Below are 20979 nucleotides of genomic sequence, written 5' to 3'. Positions count from 1 at the left end.
CCTGAAACACTGGACATTGAACAGAGTATTCTCTCTTTTTTTTTTTTTTTTTTGGTCTTTGTATCTCTCACATTCCGTGACTGCATGTTCCCTCCACAGATTACACTCTTCTAGATTTTTAAAGAAATGGTATCATGAGTACTGGCTTTCATTTCATGAAGAGTAATCGCCTTACTTTACACTGGTTATAAAAATACAATCAGGATGTACTATAGGCATAATTTTTAAGGTTATATGAAGAAATATGTGACTTTGTTTATAACTCTGCATAGGGGGCACCTTCTGAAGGAGACTGAGAATACCGACCTATAGAAGTCAACATACACAAATTTAACAATATCAAAATGAAAACTTCTGTATTACAAGACATAACCTGGAGACCAGAGGACTACGTTTGCCTTCATGAAACAGGACAAACGACTGGTATCCAGAGTATATCTGTGTGTGATGTTGACCAACCATTTATGTTTCAGGGCTCACCTTATGGATCCTTTCTCTGGGGTATCACAGTTTTGCATTTGCAATTCTATCAAGACTGGAAGTTGAAGTCTGCTTAAGTTAATAAAACCTCAGTTTCTTGAAGTGTAGAAAAGCGGGTGATATGTACATCAAGTCACAGAAGAGGAAGTAAAAGTGACCAGTAAGCATATGAAAATTGGCTCCACTCTTCCCTCATCAGGAATACTGAAATCAAAACTAGGAGATCACATGTTCCATAATGTGCCGGTAAGCTTAAAGAGAAATAGGGAAAAAACACCATGCAGGGTGTATAGTTGTACTGCCATTTTGGAGGGTAATTTGTTAGTGCTAGAAATTAAGATCTTGCCTATGTATTTATTTTTCTTTGCTTTATCTTTATGGCATCAACTGTGCAGATTTGGATTAATTATAATCTTGGTTATGGCTCAATTTAAATATGGTTCCATGTATATTCTCATTCATTTGTTCATGTTTACTTAATAAGCACATGTGAACTCATCAGCCAGTGTAAAACTAGGACCTCGACCATGACTTTCTCTGTGTCACCATCCCCAGGATAACACGTCTCTCTGTATCTACCCAAGGAAAGAACATCTAAAATCTTGTGTTCCTAATGTTGTTCTTTAAATGTGTATACATGGCTTTATCTCATCCATATGAATCCCTAAGAGGTATATTTTAAAATTCTAGTGTTTTTTTTTTTTAAACTTACCATAAAAGGGCACAAAGCTATCCAAAGAGAAAGAAAAGACCCTTTCCAGGAAGTGTTAACACACAACCAAGACCAGGTCAAGCCCAAGGAGAATCTGGTTTCATGGCTATGTATTTATAGAATAATTTCCATTTGAAAATTGTTTTCCAAATATTTTAGGAAGCCACCGTGGGAGACTTTTCAGTTAGTGGAAAAGAAAAAAACTCATGCCTTGGTGAAATTTCTTATTAATTGACAATTAGTGTTGAGAATTTGGGAGAGCTTATGTAAGATTTGAAATGTAAGGAGGTTTTGAAACATTCACACAAGGATTCCTTTAGAAAGTTTGAAAAGGCCTGAAAAGATATGTTAAAAAGAATTAAAAAAAAAAAAAAACAGAGAGATTGGGGAAAGGTAATTACCAGATAAGGAGGGTTTATATATATATACGGCGGGTGATAAAACAGGCTGGTTATTAACCTGGCAGGTAAAGGGACAAGCCACTGACGGTAATTGGGGAAATGAGTGCTCAGAATAGTAATTCTTCCCTTCTCCCTTCTTCTGAGGAAATCATTGCTTAATTGAAGCGGATCCATGAGAATCTTTACAATTTCTTGAAAGAGATGGTGATTCAAGAGGCTTTTGTGACTACAAAACAGTGATTTAAATCATTTCCTGAGGAAAGGAGTTTGGAAGAAGATTAAAAAAAATTAATGCCAGTTTAGCTATTAGTGTGGAAAACAATCAGGACTGAAATAGATGTTTACCAGCCACACTGTGCTTTTTATGACTTTAGAGGCAATGTCACATCTTGGCACATGTGAAAGCAGAGTTCGATTGTGGCAGACATCAGTGGAATGCCCTGATGTAATTCTGGGAATGCTGCAAAAAATATAATATTGTGTGTCAGAGCTTATAGTGGGGGAAGGTAAACAAGGGAAATTAGGGAGAGGAAACAGATATCCAGATCTAGGAAAAAAACTACTAGAACTGATAAATGAATTCAGTCAAGTTGCAGGACACAAAATCAATGTATAGAAATCAGTTGTGTTCCTATACAATAATAATGAAGTAGCAGCAAATGAAATTAAGAAAACAACCCATTTACAATTTCACCAAAACAATAAAATATCTATGAACAAACTTAACCAGGAAGGTGAAAGACCTGTACTCTGAATACTAGAAACCACTGATGAAATAAATTCAAGATGCAAAGACATGGAAGAACACTCCACACTCATGGATTAGAAGAACAAAAACTGTTAAAATGTTTATACCACCCAAAGCAATCTACGATTTAATGCAATCCCTTTCAAAATACCAATATTATTTTCCACAGAAATAGAACAAACAATCCTAAAAGTATGTATTCAAGAACTTGAATAGCCAAAGCAATCTTGAAAAAGACAAATAAAACTGGAAGCATCAAAAAAAAAAAAAAAAAAAAACTGGAAGCATCATGATTCCAGACTTTAAGTAATATTACAAAGCAGTAGTAATTAAAACAATATGGTACTGAACTGAAAATAGACACATATATCAACAGAATAGAATAGAAAACCCAGAAATAGGTCCACAATTATGTGGTCAATTAATCTTCTACAAAACAGGAAATAATATCCAATGGGAAAAATGATGGTGTTTGGTGGGGGACACGGGGGTGGTGGTTCCTGGGTGGCTCAGTCGGTTTAGAGGCTGATTTGACCCTTGATTTCAGCTCAGGTCATGATCTCAGGGTGGTGATACCAAGCCTCAAGTCAGGCTTTGTACTCAGCAGAGAGTCTTAAGATTCTCTCTCTCCTTCTTTTCCTCCTGCTCCCGGCTCTTGTACTCACTCTTTAAACAAAGCCAAACAAACAAAACAAAAAACAAATGGTATTGGGAAAACTGGATGGCCACATGCAAAATAATGAAACCAGACCACTTTCTTTCATCATACACAAAATTAATCTCAGACTGGGTTAAGGTCTAAATGTGAGACCTGAAGTCATGAAAATCCTTGAAGAGAGCACAGGCAGTAATCTCTGTGACGTTGGCTGTAGCAAAATGTTTCTAGCTACATCTCCTGAGGCAAGGGAAGTAAAAGCAAAAATAAACTATTGGGACTACATCAAAATAAGAAGCTTCTGCACAGCAAAGGAAACAATTAACAAAACTAAAAGATAACCTATGGAATGGGAGAAGATATTTGCAATGACGTATCTGATAAAGAGTTAGTATCCAAAACATGCAAAGAACTGATGCAACTCAATTTCTAAAAACCAAACAATCCAGTTAAAAAATGGAACATGAATAGACATTTCTCCAAAGAGGACCAGATGGCCAAAAGACACATGAAAACATGCTCAATATTGCTCATCAGGGAAATGCAAATCAAAACTACAATGAGATATCACCTCACACCTGTCAGAATGGCTAAAATAAAGGATACAAGGAACAGCAAGTGTTGGTGGGGATGTGGAGAAAAAGGAACCCTGGTGAACTGTTGGTAGGACTGCAAACTAGTGTAGCCACTATGGAAAACAGTATGGAGATGCCTCATAAAATTAAAAATAGAACTACGCTATGATCTAGAAATTTCACTCCTGGTATTTGTCCCCTTCTCCCCACAAAAAGAAGACTAATTCAAAGGGATATATGCACCTTGATGTTTATAGCAGCATTATCTACAATAGCCAAACTATGGAAACGGCCCGAGTATCCATCAACTGATGAATGGGTAAAGAAGATGTGACACACACACACACACACACACACACACACACACACACAAGCACTAGAATATTATTCAGCCATAAAAAGGATGAAATCTTGCCATTTGCAGCAACCTGGATGGAGCTAGAGTATGATGCTAACTAAGCAAAATAAGTCAGAGAAAGACAAATACCATATGATTCCACTCATCCGTGGAATTTAAGACACAAAACAAACGAGCAAAGGGAAAAAAAGGAGACAGAGAGGCAAACCAAGAAACATCCCTTAACCAAGAAAACAAACTGATGGTCACCAGAGGAGAGGTGGGTAGGGGGGATGGGTGAAGTAGGTGATGGGGATTAAGGAGGGCAATTAAAAAAACAAAACAAAACAAAACAAAAACTAAGTGACCTGTGTTTCCCTTCCTAAAGGATTTGTATTTGAAGAGAGACAGGTTTGTTTCACTCATGGTTCACTGGAAAATGCTTTGAGTCTAACAATGTTGTACTTCGGCCACTGATCTAAGCAGATAATGAGAACTCAGGTGATAGAGAAGAACATAAAGTCAGTTTTGGGCAGGACCTTAGCATCGTGAATATACAGTACATACAGAATGGACCTAACAGTCCTGGGAAAGAGTAACATAGACCATTGTTGGACTGAATGTATGTGATTTCTTAGATACATAAAATAAATAACTGTGATTTCACAAGATCATTAGGTTAAGTCACAGTGTTTTCAGTCTCGATACAGAGTGTGATCACGAATTTTCTACAAATGATGACTGAATGATGGGCGTGTGTAATTCTGCTTAGCTTTTACAGATCCTGTTCTTAACTTCCTTTTATAAAGAAAACAGCTATATGCTTGTTTAGCCTTTCTTTTACTATGAAGTATACCCTGCCAAATTCTTTTAGTATTAAGTGTGTGTATAGATGATTTCATTTTTTTTTTCTTAAGACTTTTTTTTTTTTATTTATGATAGTCACAGAGAGAGAGAGAGAGGCAGAGACATAGGCAGAGGGAGAAGCAGGCTCCATGCACCGGGAGCCTGATGTGGGATTCGATCCCGGGTTTCCAGGATCGCGCCCTGGGCCAAAGGCAGGCGCCAAACTGCTGTGCCACCCAGGGATCCCCAGATGATTTCGTTTTATATCAACATTCTCTTGTGCAATTCTTTCAGTGGCATAATGTCCTTCTGTGTGTGTGTGTGTGTGTGTGTGTGTGTGTGTGTAACATCATGCCCACTTGGAGAGTGATGAATTGGGTGTCACTTTGAAGCAGTCACAATGTGTCATGTTAGTACTTTTGCATTAAGTTGCCAGTTAATTAAATAACCTCTGTCTTTTACTGCAAAAAAAAAAAAATCTTGAGCTGTATTAAGTTAGAAAATTTACAACCAATAGCATAATCAATAAAACATTAACAAACATGTCACCCCCGACAAACCTTTTGTATTGATTTTCACATTCTTACAAAGCCTGCCTGTAGCCTTGAAATAAAAACACCACTGTGGTAATGGGTTGTAACAACATTGGCCAAACACCCCATTCCACGGGGCAGTTGTGAAACTCTTGGAATTGCTGTTGGTTCTAATTATTTGGAAAAATCTACTTACGGATGCTTTTGGAATGGTTTCACTGCTGAACGAGCTTAACTCCAGAGCCCACAAGAGAAAGGCAGAACTAACAGCAAGGATATCACTCGAAACTTTTTCCGTTGGTGGTTGCAGATTGAAGGAAGAACTGAACCCATTTTCTTGCTAATCCAGGTAACAGCAACATAGGCTTCTGCCTTAGTCGACTGAATTTTTCAGGAGGCTATAATTATTTTCAGTCTGAAATATCCAAATGACAGCTTCACACCCCCTATGTGAGCATATGGAGATGACCATTTTATGGGCTAAGTGTTAGGGAGCTGGGTTTGAATTGTTGCTGGAAAAAGGATGATTGAGCTTGAGCATGTTGCTTCTCCTGCCAACCAGGAAGAGCTGCAAATGTGTCCTTGAATATGTATAAAGAAAGGTCTACATGGGCTCTCTGAAAAGCAACTTGTGGCCTGGATTTGCAATTCTGAGGTTGGAAGCTGCCTGGGTAGGCTTTGGGAAGGAGTCTGTCTTGTGGCTGCCTTGTATGATGCCGTGAGGAGGTGAGGCTGGCTTCTACCCTGGAAGCAGGAGGACCCACAGTGGGGCAGCAGCCAGAGGGTGATTAGGTCCCTCCCACGTACACTCAAGAAGCCTATGGTAGGATCCTCCCTTTAGTGCTGATTCTATCAATGCATCCCAGGGCAGGACTCACCATGGCAAGTAGCAGAAATGGGGCTCCCTCTGGCCAGTCTGGTTTCCCATTTAGAGAAACCCCTCATAGGTAGGGGTGTGGAATGGGAGGTGGACTTATATATTTGAAGAATGTACATGACTTGTCTGATGAAACTATTCCTTGGATTCTAGAGTTTGACTCTCTCAAAATCACAAACATATTCATTCATTCATTCATTTATTCACTCATTCAACAAAACCTGTGCTCCTATCAGAGGCCCAATACTTTGCTTACATTGACCTAACGCAAGGAAATATTATTCGTTCAGCCTTTGGAAGCAGAGGGGAGATATTTAGTGGTGAGGATAGCGATCTGTCCCCAGAGTCTGGAGAGCCAGCGCTAGGCTCCCAGCAGGTCTGGACGACCACTTGGGAGATGTGGTTGTCCCCCTGGGCCCTTGGAAGGGTGCCCTTGTGAAAGGCTGTCCTGAAAGACAAACTGTCCCATGCCTAACGTCAGCTCATGCCCCATACCCTGTGGGGAATATGATTTGTTAAACTAATGCAAGATGGCTGTTGAGAGAAATAAAGACAGATGGAATTCTGTAGGTTAAAACAGCTCTGTGGGTTCACTTTTACTGAATCTTTTATCTGTTAGGACTTGACGCTGTTTTCCTCAGCCTCTCTTCTTATTTTCAGTGGCAACCATGGTGAACCAAAATGCTCAGCCTCTTATTAACAATGGTTTTTGTGATGGACATCTTTAGTAATAATAATTCGATTGGGTTGGAAAGTGGAAAGCAAGAGGCTTCTATCCAAGCAAGAAACTATAGAGAAAATTCTGTAACAAAAGCTTCCCAGAAAAACAAAACAAAACAAAACAAAACAACAACAACAACAAAAACAAAAGCTTCCCAGAGAATGGAAATGAGACAAAGACTACACTATATTATGTGTTGTGTGCTATTTTAAGTTGGATTATACGTGCTGTAGTGGGGTGAACGGTGCCCTACTCCCCTAGAAAGATATCTCTATTTCTTAAGCCCTAGTACCTGTACATGTGACCTTATCTGGAAAAAGCGTCTTTGCAGATGTAGCTAAGTTGAGGCTCTCAAGATGGATCCTCCTGGATGACCCACGTGAGCCCTAAATCCAATAACAGGAATTCTTGTAAGAGACAGAAGAAGAACACACATGTAGAGCAGAGAAGTCTGTGTGGAGGCTAGGCAGTGATTGGAGTAAGTCTGGAGCCACCAGACACTGGAGGAGGTCAGGATGGATTCTCTTCTAGAAGCTTCAGATGGGGCAGGGCCAAGCCAACCCCTTGATTTTGGACTTCTGGCCCTCAGAAGTGTGAAGGACTAAATTTGTATTGTTTTTTAAACCACCCAGGTGGTGCTAGTTTGTTTCAGCAATCCTGGTGAAATACTAGAGATGCTAATTCACTTGGGCCTCACAACCACCCTAGAATGAGGTTCTATTACTACCATCATCCATCTTATAGAGAAAGAACCGAAGACTCAAGGACATAATCGAGGACACAAAATTTTTGGCCTTGGACCTGACCAAGGTGGCACTGGGCCTGGAAACCAGGCTGAGTGGGTCCACAGTCCATGTGCATTATCATTGCATCGGGGGTTGTAACTTCTAAGCTATGGAGACCACACATCTGCCTTCTGCAGGCTCCTCCAGCTTTAACCGCCATTTATCTTTTTAGTGCCAAATGCTGAAAACTTGGACAACTCCGAAGAGAAGAAAACACTGGAAACGTCAACGGTCCCACGTTCCAAAGGGAACCATGGTTTACAGGTAATTTACACACACCCCTAAACCACACACCCACACATACTATTTTACTTGAGAGCAGTGTATGTTAGCATTCATCATGATTCCCAGATTTCCTAGTAACATTTCCAAAACAACACATAGGATTACCATACCGCCTGTTTATTTTGCCAACCAAGGCCACTGAAGCAGCCGCAAAACAACAAACAAAACCTACCATCCTCAAATCCCCACCCCCACTGGATACAAGAAAGGAGTTTAACCCCATAAAAGCAAGATTATGATCTCAGAAGAAACAGCGGTGCTAGAAATTAAATTTATTTAACTTTGCGAAAAACTCAGTATGTTGAGCTTTCTCCCTCCTCACAATGCCATGGGCCTGTGGAGATGTCCTTAGAGGCGAACAGCAGGCTGTAGTGTAGACCAGCGCAAATGGCAATGTGCATTCAGAGCCTTTAGAGTTCTTGCCCAAACGCAGGTTTGATTTGGGAGGTCTGGGTGGGCACTGAGACTTGGCATTCCAACAAGCTCCCAGGCGATGCTGCTGCCAATCCAGAGACCACCTTTTGGTCCATGATTTGCAGGCCCCTAGACAGAGGCACATCTTTGTGTAGTCTGACTTTTTTCCCTTTCAGGAACCTACTGTAAACATTTCCACATATCAGAAAAACAGTTCTACAAGATGACTTTATACCCAGCTACCTGAATGTGTCTTGATTTAGTTATCCAACCCCTTCTTGCTGATTGTCTGTGGTTTTCTCTTTCTTCTCTCTGCCTCCTGCTTTCTCCTATTATAAATGCAGCAGTGATGAACATTCTTGTACCTACCTATCTGTGCACTCCTCTGATTGGTTCTTTAGGAAATATGCTAGAAATGGAGCTGCTGTTTCAAAGGAAAAGCACATTTGACAAGTACATTTTCAAAGCATTAGCATGTTTCCTTTTATCCTAACCCAGCCCCAGAGGTCAGAAATCAGAGCCAAATGGTTGTCGCATGACTAACTAGCATCAACTCAACTGACCCAGTCATGCAAAATACAACAAAGCATAATAAGAGAATTTCTAATAATTTGTTAGGCTTCTTTGCACCTACAACATTTAAGTAGGTCTAGGAAAAAAGCAGAAGAAATTATAGTATCTGTAGTTATTAATGGGCTCAGGTGATAAAGCCTGCCATTAAGTTTAGTTCATAACCTTCTCTTTCTTTTTTTTTTATAAAGATTTTATTTATTTATTAATGAGAGACCCAGAGAGAGAATGAGAGAGAGAGAGAAAGAGAGAGAGAGGCAGAGACACAGGCAGAGGGAGAAGGAGGCTCCTCCATGCCCGATGTGGGACTTGATCGTGGGACTCCAGGATCACGTCCTGGGCAGAAGGCAGGCACTAAACCGCTGAGACACCCAGGGAACCCCCATACCTTCTCTTTCTTAGACAGGGATTGCCTGCTTTACTCCCCAGGTGAACCTATAAAAGGTTTGAGAGAAGGATGGAATATTCCAATGTGCATGGTCTTAACTTGCTTTGTCATGGCTCAACCACCATCTCTCAAATATTGTAGAGAAGACAGGACCTGCAGCCTGCAGGCTGGCTGGGAGGTTCCTCACCTGGAATTCCATGACAGGACAGACCCTTGTTCTCTCCAGGGATGTGACTCAGCCAAAGGCAGTAGAATGACCCACAAACACACCTTGAGTTCCTTCCCCACTAGTCTTTAATGGATGTCAGTGAATACCCTGTAAGAATAGCTAACGGATATCCAAGTGAACATGTACTTGGCTATAGAAAGAAAAAAATGAAATTCATAGTACAGAGAATTTCCATATGCCCTGGTCTTTGATGAAAGTGATAGCAAACATTCAAGACCACCAAAATGATGCTCTTGTTCCCATTGTATTGATGGAGGATGGTTCTTTTATTCTGTTGTTACTACTGCATCGCTCTGTCCCAACTCTAAATGCTTTCGTTCACATGAACGAAATGCTGGATCGTTCACATGAACAAAGCATGTTAGTTGGCAAAATGGAGAGATGAGTGTATTTTTGATGGTTCTTCAGCAGAAATGACTCATCTACGACACAAGCACTGCAACCCCACCCCACTCCTGCCCTCTCATGCTGGTGTGATTTCTCGGCAGATATTGCTAATTGCTCACTACATTCTTTCTAGACCTATCTCAGATCTCAAGGCCTGGAATTTGGGGCAGCTGGGTTGTACCACTGCAGGAGGCATGGGTGGTATTGAACTCTCTGGGAGTATAACACACGCTGCCACCAAAGTAATAAAATGTAGCAACCGCATGTTGTGTGTTGGGACATAGTCGGCACAAAATAAAAATGGTTGACTGAACCCAGATATGACCTCTGAATCCTTCTCGACATAGCACTTCAAACAGCCTGATTGGATTTGGCATGCAAGAGGAACCTATTTGCTATTCCTGCTTTAAAGAAACACGCCAAGAGCCTGCCAACACAGAACATATTTAATCATCTTTGCACGAGTGTGTGTTGGGTACATGCATAATGTGTATGCAAATACAGTGTGCTTAGAACATGCAATTCTCTCCCTTCCCTCCCTCCCACTCCCTCCCTAAATATACAATTTCATGAAAACCACACCTGTGACTGCTTATTGGAACGGGAAGGGGTCCAACTTATGTTCTCAAATTTATAACATTTGCCTGTGAATTTCTAAACCGTGCTTCCTGTAATAAACTACAGAGCCTGGCAGAAAGGTGCAAAATATTTATATTTGGGCCTAACGACGTTTTCACTGGCTCCCACAACTAGAGCTCATGATACCCATGTTTGTGGACATGGCTCTTTTCTTTCTCCCTCCCAGGCTAGCTTCTTTCTTGTCCCTTCCCATGGCCCAGCTCTTTAGACTGAGAGGAGGAGATGTGATCCATATTCCAGTAGACTTGGAAAATTAGTTGTTGGCATTTCCATGAAAATTGATGGGGAAAGGAGTACAGGCAGGAGAGGCAGAACTGGTACATTTTATTTTTGTCTTCCAGGATTCACGATACGATAGGAGATGTGCTATTGTTGTTCGCCACAGCACATCTGAAAGGGCTGTTGAAATCCTGATATAAAAACAATTTCCCAACACACAACCTTTCAGCCCTGTTTCCCCATTTTGCCCTTTTCTGGAAGCTAGCATTTAGAAACGGTCAGTTCCCAATCTATCATGTGGGAAACGCTCTAACTTTCACATTTGTCCTTCCCCTTCCACACATCTCAGAAATTTTTGGGATTCGTGGAGAGGTCCCTAAGTGATTTCATTCCATTACTTTCTGAGACTTGTATGGGATTTACGGTTTTGATGGTGCAATTGTCTACCCATGACTCTGGCCTCTTTTGCTAAAGAACAGAAGGTAAACTTCTCTTGGCCAAAAAATAAACAACAACAGGCAATGGTAGAGTGGAAGGAGACATTTGGGATAGATGAACTATGGTTTGAGTCGGGTAAGATTGTGGCATTGAGTTATTAAAGGAGCCTCAACTGGATGCAATTTGGCACTAATTTTTGTGGTGAGGTCGCAACTATCCTGTGGGAAATGCAAAACACTCTTAATTCATTCCAATTTTGGAGAATATCACAGGAAACCAATTTAAAGTCCTTTAAACACTATTGCAGTTGACGGAATTTCTTCTAGTGAAAGACTATGTGAAAGCAAGAGTCTAAAGTTTTCTATCCATTCGGACAACCTTTGGCAGCAGTTGATAATATGAGTTAAATTAATCAAAGTGGGGAAAAAGCTAATGACCCATTTGGGAACAAAAAGAGCCCCTTATTGAAAGAAGTGGAGTTAAGAAATTTATAGAATATTGGCTGATGTGCCCTTTGGAAATTATAGTATATGTGCTGCCGAAGCGAGCACCCCTTTGGAAATTATAAATTTGCAAAGTCCCCTTTCATAGTTAATAGTTGGAGTCAAATTATCACCCAATGTGGCCCTGGAGATGTGATACAATGGTGCTCATCAGAAGACGCAAAGTGCTGCTCAGTCTTTGGGTTGGTTTTCTCACAGTTTTTGTTAATGCTTGTTGTCTGTTGGCTTCCTTTCTCTCCGGTTTTCAGAAACTGAACTCTGGGGAACAGTAATCCTTCAGTCAGGCTTTCTGAGAAGGTTCTTGTCCAAGAGAAACATGAATTTTCCAAGCCCATTTGACAGACAATTGGTCTGGGTAGAGCTCTCGTTTTACCAATGGATAGAAATGAAGCCGAGAGCATCACAACACCCAGGCAGGGAGAGGATTCCAATGGCCACAGGAACATGAAGGAGCAGGCCACTTTGCACATGAGGAGGACCCGGAGACTGTCCTCAGGGGTGAGGGTGGGGGGTGATGGTGGCGATGGGGGTGGGGGGTGATGGTGGCGACAGACAGTGGGGTGTGGCTCTCTGATCACATTCTTCCCACAACCTTATCACCAACCACTTGAGGAGGAAGTCATGGCAAGTGGCATGCACAGTCTGAGATTTGAATTCTGTCTCATCTCTCTTGAATCCCCAGCATCCAGAAAGCTCTTGCCACTGGATTATGTTGAATGTTGGAAAGAGCACAAGTTCTGGTGAGCACAGCCCTGCTTCCCCCTTTATGAGAGAGTCCCTGGTCCATTGCTTAAATTTGCAAATCTTTTACGTTTTTTCTTATAAAATGAAGTCAAAATATGTACATCAGAGGGCTGTCTTAAACACTAAATAACACAAATAGGTGGAATGCCTATCACAGTCAATAAATGTGCATAGTTTTCATTATTATATATTAAGTGAATGGCTAATAATAATAATAATAATAAAATAATAAATGTGTACTGCGGGCTTGGCACTGTCCTAAGGGTTCAGAGGTGGATACCCTCATCCAATCGGTGGAGAAGTTCGAGTTCTGAGACAAAGAGGAATGTACAGAGGCCATAAGGAATGTACTGTGGCTGGAAAGAGAAACTGCGTATTTTGTGGTTGCCAAAGGAGCCCAGGAGAAGACGCTGGCCATGGGGCTTTCTCTTTGGCAGGATCCAGGCCCTCTTTTCATCCTGGCCAGCCAGCCTTCACAGACCCCGGGACTATGCAGAGTGAGAATCCAATGAGCTGCCTGAAGCTGGTGCTAACCAAGAATTTATGGAAGATTTTATTGCTATTTCCAACTGAGAACTTTTCTTCAATCATTTATGGAAAACATAAAAGCCAGTGGGAATCAAATAGGATGAAACAAGGTTGGAACCACTCTTCCAGATGCTGCGCACAGCTGTTTTTTGCTTAAGCAGTGGGAGCAAGAAAGGAGGATATTCGTTTACTATTTGGGTCAGAGACAGCACTGTAAAATCTCTCCTACATAATTCATCTTGTCCCAAATAGAATGTGAGGTCAAATTTCAGACCCTCAATGTTTTTTGTCAGTCTTCTTTTTTTTTTTTTTTTTTTTTTTATCTCACGGGACTGGTATGAAAAATAGTAAGGATTCTATTCCATAAAGGAAAAAAAATCTCTCTCTCTGGGGTAGTGGATATCACAATTCCAGAAACAAAATGGAATGCACCAAGGGCTTCCCTCTGTGCCAAAATGCGGAAGGTTCTTTCCTCTGACTCCAATGGAGTCTTTGCTCTGGGAACAAAGAGAAAAGTGGGAACAATCCCGCTTTCAATATTTATAACTCGTGTGTAGGATGAAAGGTTTTTTTTTTTCTTTAAATAAGTTGATGGCCATCCTTTGAACTTATAATGCTCCTTTCACCCAAGGGGCTCTGGAAGGTTTTGAGAAGATCCAGCCAGCCAGCTCAATCTTCCCTCCTCATGACCTACAGAAAGAACTCTCCCTGGGGACTCAGTACAGAGAAGGCATCTGTCCAATCCACACTGGCTCTCTCTGAGTTCAGAAGAGCATGACAGTGGAACCATCTTACACTGCCTGTAATCCCTGTGTAGCTGTAGACAGGACCACACGCGGGGGCTGATATCAGATGGGCATGATCACACACTTGATGTTCTCATTGGCTGGTCTGAACACAAATCCCATTCCTTCTATCGGGAATACACCCTGGAATGACCCAGAGAAAGGGCTGAGGCCCTCCGGTGGTGGTGGTGGTGTGGGATGGGGAGGGGCTGGCAGCAGTCTCCTGGTAGGAAGCTGTGTTGGCTGATCCCAGATCCCCTGCCTCCTGAAGGCAGAGAGAAAGCCTGGGTCTGTACTCTGATCATCACCACACCCAAAGGGATTGAAGAGAGGCCAGGGAGACACAAGAGTGATTATTTAAAGGATGCAAACATTTGCTTTTATAGTGAGAGAGAGGAAAAGGGTGGAATTTAAAATGCCCTTGAGTCTCCTCATGAGAGAGTTTAGGGCCTGACACTGAGCAGAAAGAAGGCTTTTAGGAGAGGACCACAGAGTCTTTGCTGTATTCTTTTTGGGAATTCTGGCGAGCTCTCAGAAGAGAGATGCAGAAGAAGAAAAAGCAAGAGTGGGAGGAGTCTGAAGAAGAAAGATAAGTGAGTCATCTGATTGGCACAGTGGTTCTCAAACTCCAGCATGCATTAGAACCAGGGGGAGGCAGGAAGGTGCCAAGCAAAAGCGTTTTCCCAGGACCCTTTGGGGGGCAATGCAATAGGTCCGGGCAGGGTTTGGGAATCTGCACATCACACGCTGAGAAACACTAGGTTAAGGAGACAAGGGTGTAAAATCAAGGATCCCAGGAGAATTGTGCAGATGCCAGAATGACTGAGGGGAGCACTTCCAATCTGACTTGGAAGTACAGGTTGCAGTGTGAATCCACTGCAGGATTCACAAGGATGCAGATGGTCTTGAGTGGACAGGAGGACGAGTTGGAGTGCATGGAGGGCTGCTCTGGGGCTCCCTGCTGCGCCAGCGTGCAGATCATTCAGTGGTCTGAGAACAATTTCACATACTAGCCCTCCAAGTCAGGGTTCCCAGGGTAATTGTCTCCATTCCCACCGCAGAGGAACTGCGCTGTCCAAGGGCCAGCAGGCAGGGAGCCCAGGGTCCCCAGTGCTCCGGCCAGAACCTTGCTGGAAGTGACACTTATGCTGTGACTGCTGAGAACTACGTGTAGTTATTAACTACGGTCTTAACAACAATGAAGGCCACGCGTAATTCTGTGGTTTGCCTTCTGCCTGCAGAGCTCATGTCTCAAGCATCTCATTTATCTTAGGATAGTCTTTTTTCCTATGCATTTTTTTCTCCCCAAAGTCGGTTATAAGTGAAAAAGGACTAGAGTGAGAAATATATTTATTTTTAGCCAAGAGGTAGCACACTCAACTTTTCTTCCTGGGAGCAATGCTTCACTCCCCTTCTCTGGTTAAATATTTAAATCCATTGTTGTATTGAGCTGAGATTTGGCTTCGTTATTCAGGTAGAAGTAGCTAAATAAAGACACACTTAGGAATTCATAACACTGTACATTTAAGTGCTGGAATAAAGTATAAGTTAAAATGGAATCTTGGTGTTTTTTTTTTTTTTTCCCATGGATAGAGTTCAGAAATACTATCAAAGTAAAGAAGAAGAAGAAGAAGAAGAAGAAGAAGAAGAAGAAGAAGAAGAAGAAGAAGAAGAAGAAAGAAGAAGCAGCCCAACATATTACCTCCAGGAGAAAATGGAATACCGTGATACAATGGATTATGCTTATGATTTTATTTAACACTTTAATCTTCACCCACAAACACAAAACTACCTTAGTGGTAGCTGGTTTCTTAAAAAGAAGAAAGGTGAGGGACACCTTGAGTGGCTCAGCAATTGAGCATCTGCCTTTGGCTCAGCACATGATACTGGGGGTCCAGGATCGAATCCTGCATATGGCTCTTTGCGGGGAGCCTGCCTCTCCCTCTGCCTATATCTCTGCCTCTCTCTCTCTCTGTGTCTCTCATGAATAAATAAATAAAATCTTTAAAAAAAAAAAGAAGAAAGGTGAATATTATAATCAGTGCCCTTAAAACATCACTGCTCATCACACCGAATCTTTTTCCAATGTCTCATTTAGCTTTTGCTAACATCAAGCGGGGATTTTTAAGACACATCGCAGCTCCCAACTGCTGTGCTTACATTGCTTCTGGAAGCACAGAGCCCTCTGTTGATGCTTCAGATTTCGCTGTGGGCTGGGGGGGAAGTGAGGAGAAGTCATTTGCATCAAAAAACACTAGCTGTCTATTCCCATTAGAAAAAACACTTGGTGTTTTAGTGCAAATTATTTTAAAAGGGCGGATAACTTATGGATGCAGAAAGGGTAATCCACAACGATGTATGCAATTTTGTTCAGTTGGATGTCCTCAGGGCAAAAACATCAAGGATAACAAGTGTACTAAATACAAACAGACACTATCATAAAATATGACACCCATGATTAAAATACCCTTTTCAAGGGACCTCTGCATTTAGGAGAGAAGCTGCCTTATTAATATCAAGGCCCGTCATTTCTGAGATTCAGAGGCAGGTTAAAACAATGATATCTTTTCTTTCTTGACTGTATTCTTAGAAGGTTATGAAATTCTTTAATCAGACCAGTGTAGAATCACAGAGCTGGTCAGTGAGGAGATTCCTATAAGGGTTAGGAACTCAGGCTTTGGAGCTGGGCAGATTGAGTTTTGAATCCCAGGTCTGATACCAGGATGCTATCTATCTTCTTTGAAGTCTAGAGGATTTCATCTACAAATAGGAAATTGAGTTGTTGAGTGGATTAAAAACATGACAAAACAGAAACCCAGGGGTAAAGTGCTTAGTGTAATGCCAGGCACCGAAAAAAAAAATGTGTGTGTGTGTGGTTTCCTTTCTTTAAAGCCTGATTACAGAAAAGATTTGAGAGTGGAAAATCACTAGTATATCACAGGAAGAGATTTTTATGGTTTCAGATATTGGTAATTTAAACAGTAAGAGCAAAATGCAATCTCTAAGTTTGTGGACAGCATTGATATAATAATTGCTCATTGCCAAGGCTTAGGTATATCTATTTCATTTATCTGAGACTAACAGTTAACGGCTATTGAATACTTACTTGGTGGGGTGCCTGTGTAGATCAATGGGGTAAGTGTCCAGCTCTTGACTTTGGCTCAGGTCGTGATCTCAGGACACTGTGTCCAGCTCCCAGTTCAACAGGGAGTCTACTTGTCTCCTCCCTCTGCCCTTCCCCCAACTTGTACTCTCTCACGCTCTCTCTCTCTCTCAAATAAATAAAGAAATCTTCTTTAAAATCGAGCACTTACTTGTGCTGGGTGCCATTGCAAATGCTTTATATGCATTGTTTTATTAATCCTCCCAACATCTTCATGAGGAGGTCCGATTATCCCATTCCACAGCTCAGGACACATAGGAACAGAGAAGTTAGGTGACTTTGTCTAAGGTCACACAGTTAGTAAGTATTGGAACCAGAATTTAAATTCAGGCCCTTATTACAGAGTCTTCCCTCTTTGCCACTATGTTCTGTTCATTTATTTTTAAATTCCTCGCAGCATTGTACACAGTGCTTTTTACCTAGTGGTCACGAAATATTTATTTAATGATTATTGAAAGGATGCAAACACTTGCTTTTAAAGTGGGGGAGAATGAAAGGGTTGATTTGATTTTCTATTGGATTTTGGAAAAATAAAGTTCAGGAAATTGTCTAGCCAGAAGGTAGATGGCATCTTACCAAAGACCCATGGGATAACACTCTGTGCAGCCCTGGGGCAGTAAGTAAGTATAGACTGCACACTATACTTAACTCTTCAATTCAGACCCAGAAGTATGTAAGCTGATAAAGGATCTCCCTCAATATGGCATCTACAGAATGACCTAGATGATTGCTAAAATCTTGTGACATTATCATCATGGGGTTGGTCTGGTTGGTCTTTCCAATACAAGTTATCTTACATAAATTAGATACTTGGTTCCACTTCATAATAGCTCTGTGACCTTGGGTATATTATAGAGCCTCTCTGAGCCTTAGTTTGCCGTTATGAAAAGGAGGATAACAAAAATAATACTTGCTCCCAGCTTTCTCACATGAGATGACTTGTATGAAGCCTTTATGTTAATAATAAAACACTGAAGAAATATGCATTAGGTAATCCTAGGTACTCTAACAGAAAAACCCCATATCTCTGTGGTATAATGAAATAGACATTTTATTTCCCCAATGGGTCTTCCTAACCCTCAGGTAACTCCACTCTATGTGGAAACTTAGAGACCCAAGCTCCATCTTCTGGCCTCTCCATTTCCACGTTTGCTGTGGAAGGGAAACAATGTGGAGGAACTCCTACATGAAGTTCTTAGGACCAGGAAGTAGCTCAGTCAGTGGCCACATCTGAGTGTCAAGGATGCTGGGAAATGTAGTCTAGAGATGTGTTCAGGGATGAAGAGAAATGGTTTTGGAGACCAGTTAGCAATTCCAACCCTCATCTTTTCACAGGGTTTCTGTGAGATCAAATGAGTTAAAGCATGGGAGAGGGCTTTGTTAATCATAAAACAATAAAAATACTATAGCTGATTGCTTACATACATCTTAAGCACAGAAAATTCCAAACGATGGCAATTTTAAAGCTATCATTCATTTTTTAAAAGATTTTATTTATTCATGAGAGACACAAAGAGAGACAGAGACATAGGCAGAGGGAGAAACAGGCTCCCTGCAGGGAGCCCGATGTAGGACTTGATCCGAGGACCTTGGGATTACGACATGAGCTAAAGTAGTGGAAGGAGAGGTGGGCAGGGGGATGGGGTGACTGGGGAACGGGCATTGAGGGGGGCACTTGACAGGATGAGCACTGGGCATTATAGTATATGTTGGCAAATCAAAATCCAATAAAAGTATATATAAACAAAGGCAGATGCTCAACCACTGAGCCACTCAGGTGCCCCCCCCAACTTTTTTTTTTTTAAATACCAATACCAAGGGGTGCCTGGATGGCTCAGTCAGGTGGGTGTGGACTCTTGATTTCAGATTAGGTCATGATCTCAGGTTATGGGATTGAGCCTTGCATCAGGCTCTACACTGGACATGGAGCCTGCTTGAGATTCTCTCTCTCCTCCTCCCTCTAACCGCCCCCTCCCATCACACACACTCTCTCTCCTTCTCTAAAAAAAATCCTGAGAAACAAACAAACAAAATCCAAAACCAAAAAACCATGGTTGTACTAGAGGCCATTTAATCTTATGAAAAGCTCACAGATCTCAGAGAAAAATGGTCACTGACTATTGCACAGCAGACTCATCAAATAAAGAGTTTGAGAGAGAAATTTGGAAAGAAAAGCATAACAAAGGTCAACCAATGATATGGATCATCTTTTTTTGTGAAAGAGCTATTGCCTCATCTATGAATGCCATAACAACACTTTCGGAGAATAAGTGAATTTGCCGTTCCTTTATGTGCAATCAGTAAGGATTTCTCGGTGAGGAAAGATTTTATATATTTTTCATTATTGCATGATTTTTGTTTCTTTAGGACATTTCTAAAGAACTGAGTGTGAATCAAGTATCCCAATTTTCTGAAAGACTCCTAACTTTGGGAAACGAACTAGGGGTGGTGGAAGGGGAGGTGGGCGGGGGTGGGGGTGACTGGGTGACGGGCACTGAGGTGGGCACTTGACGGGATGAGCACTGGGAGTTATTCTATATGTTGGTAAATTGAACACCAATAAAAATAAATTTATAAAAAAATAAAAAATAAAACAAAAGAAAGTATCCCAATTTTCCTGAAAAGAATTGAAAAATGACATATATTAATTTTGTTTCCATCACTAAATACTATTTTATTTTCCATCACTTAATACTTTAGATTTTCTTTTTAACATGGTGTTTTTGTTTTAAGGCAAACCCAGAAGTGTTCGATGGATGGATGCAAAATGATGACAGATTTGTAATACATGAATTAATACATTTAATACACTTTTAATATACTCTTTGGTAGATTCAAATGATATGTGTATATTATATAAAGAACATTCTAAGCAATCTTGTCATTCTACTTTGCTGCTTTATTTTTCTTTTCAGCCTAGATATATTTATGTGTTTATTGCCAGCCTATTCCTACCAGAATGTAACCTCCATGAAAGCAGCGACTTTGGATGTCTTTGTTCCCTGCATGCCTGGTCCCTGGAATAGTTCCTGGTACCTAGAAGATTCTCAAAAATATTGGCTACCTATATGCACACATGGAAATTAGGTCTCAGACATTCTGGATCAAGTAATCTTCTACTGTATATTTCTTCCGTCTTGAACATAAGGAATTTTCATGGTTTAAAAAGAAGGCATTTTTTGGAAAATCTATACCAAGATACTGATAATCTTAGGGAGTGAGAGGAAAATGGAATCTTACAACCATCAAGTTTGTGGATGACATAGATTTATAACAAAGCTTATGTACACCCGCTTCAGTCACCTGAGAACAAGGGTTAACAGCTATTGAGCACTTAAGGCACCAGCTGCCATTCTGAGTGCTTCATAACCATCATTTCATTAATCCTCACAACATCTTCAGGAATGTAGTGTCTGGGAAACACAACCAGGCCCTGCACAGCCACCTCCATTGAGGTCAGGATGAATGAAACTCATGGTGTCTCCTCCACCTGGCATAGGTTTCTTCACTTGGGAGTTGGTCTCTAGTTTCTCTCCCCAGGCTTAGCCATTCAGGAACAGGTAGACTTACTGGCTTCTAAGGAGTAAAAGGTTTCACAGAAAAGGGGTGCTGTGGTATTTGGTAGGGAGTAGGGAGAGTTGGGAGAAAAATTGAAGGAACCATCAGTGCTTTATAGTTGTTGAAAGTTTCTCCTTTTGCTCTCATGAACCAATAAATAAGATAGATGGATACATCAATAAACTATAAAATAAAAATTTTCAAAATTTTCCACTTTAAAAAAAGATTTAATAATAATTCCTCACAGACAGAACTGCCTCTGGAAATGCTTATCTGGGTAAGTGAGACTCCGGAAATGGACAGAGACTAGGATTAAAGGGGTGGATTGATGGTTTTGAAGGGGAGTGTTGAGTGAGGAAGAGAAAGAGGGAAAAGCTGATGAAGTGTCTGGAAGCAGGAGAGTGAGGGCCAGGAAAGCCCCATGGGAATTGGCAGCTGGCCTTCAAGATGATCCCCAAC

At 41.1% G+C, this 20979-nt stretch overlaps 1 long non-coding RNA gene across 1 annotated transcript; it reads left to right on the top strand.

Moving 5' to 3' along the window:
* The first annotated feature begins 477 nt into the window (after positions 1-477).
* On the top strand, positions 478-10479 carry LOC144306386 (uncharacterized). Its single transcript, XR_013373452.1, has 3 exons — positions 478-726; positions 7843-7934; positions 10291-10479. It is a non-coding gene; the product is annotated as an uncharacterized LOC144306386 (long non-coding RNA).
* Positions 10480-20979: the final 10500 nt, after the last annotated feature.

The sequence above is a fragment of the Canis aureus genome, chromosome 37 (genome assembly GCF_053574225.1).
Source record: "Canis aureus isolate CA01 chromosome 37, VMU_Caureus_v.1.0, whole genome shotgun sequence".
NCBI classification, from domain to species: Eukaryota; Metazoa; Chordata; class Mammalia; order Carnivora; family Canidae; genus Canis; species Canis aureus.
The sequence above is the reverse complement of the archived record's forward strand: the minus strand, read 5'-3'. Positions and strand labels throughout refer to the sequence as shown.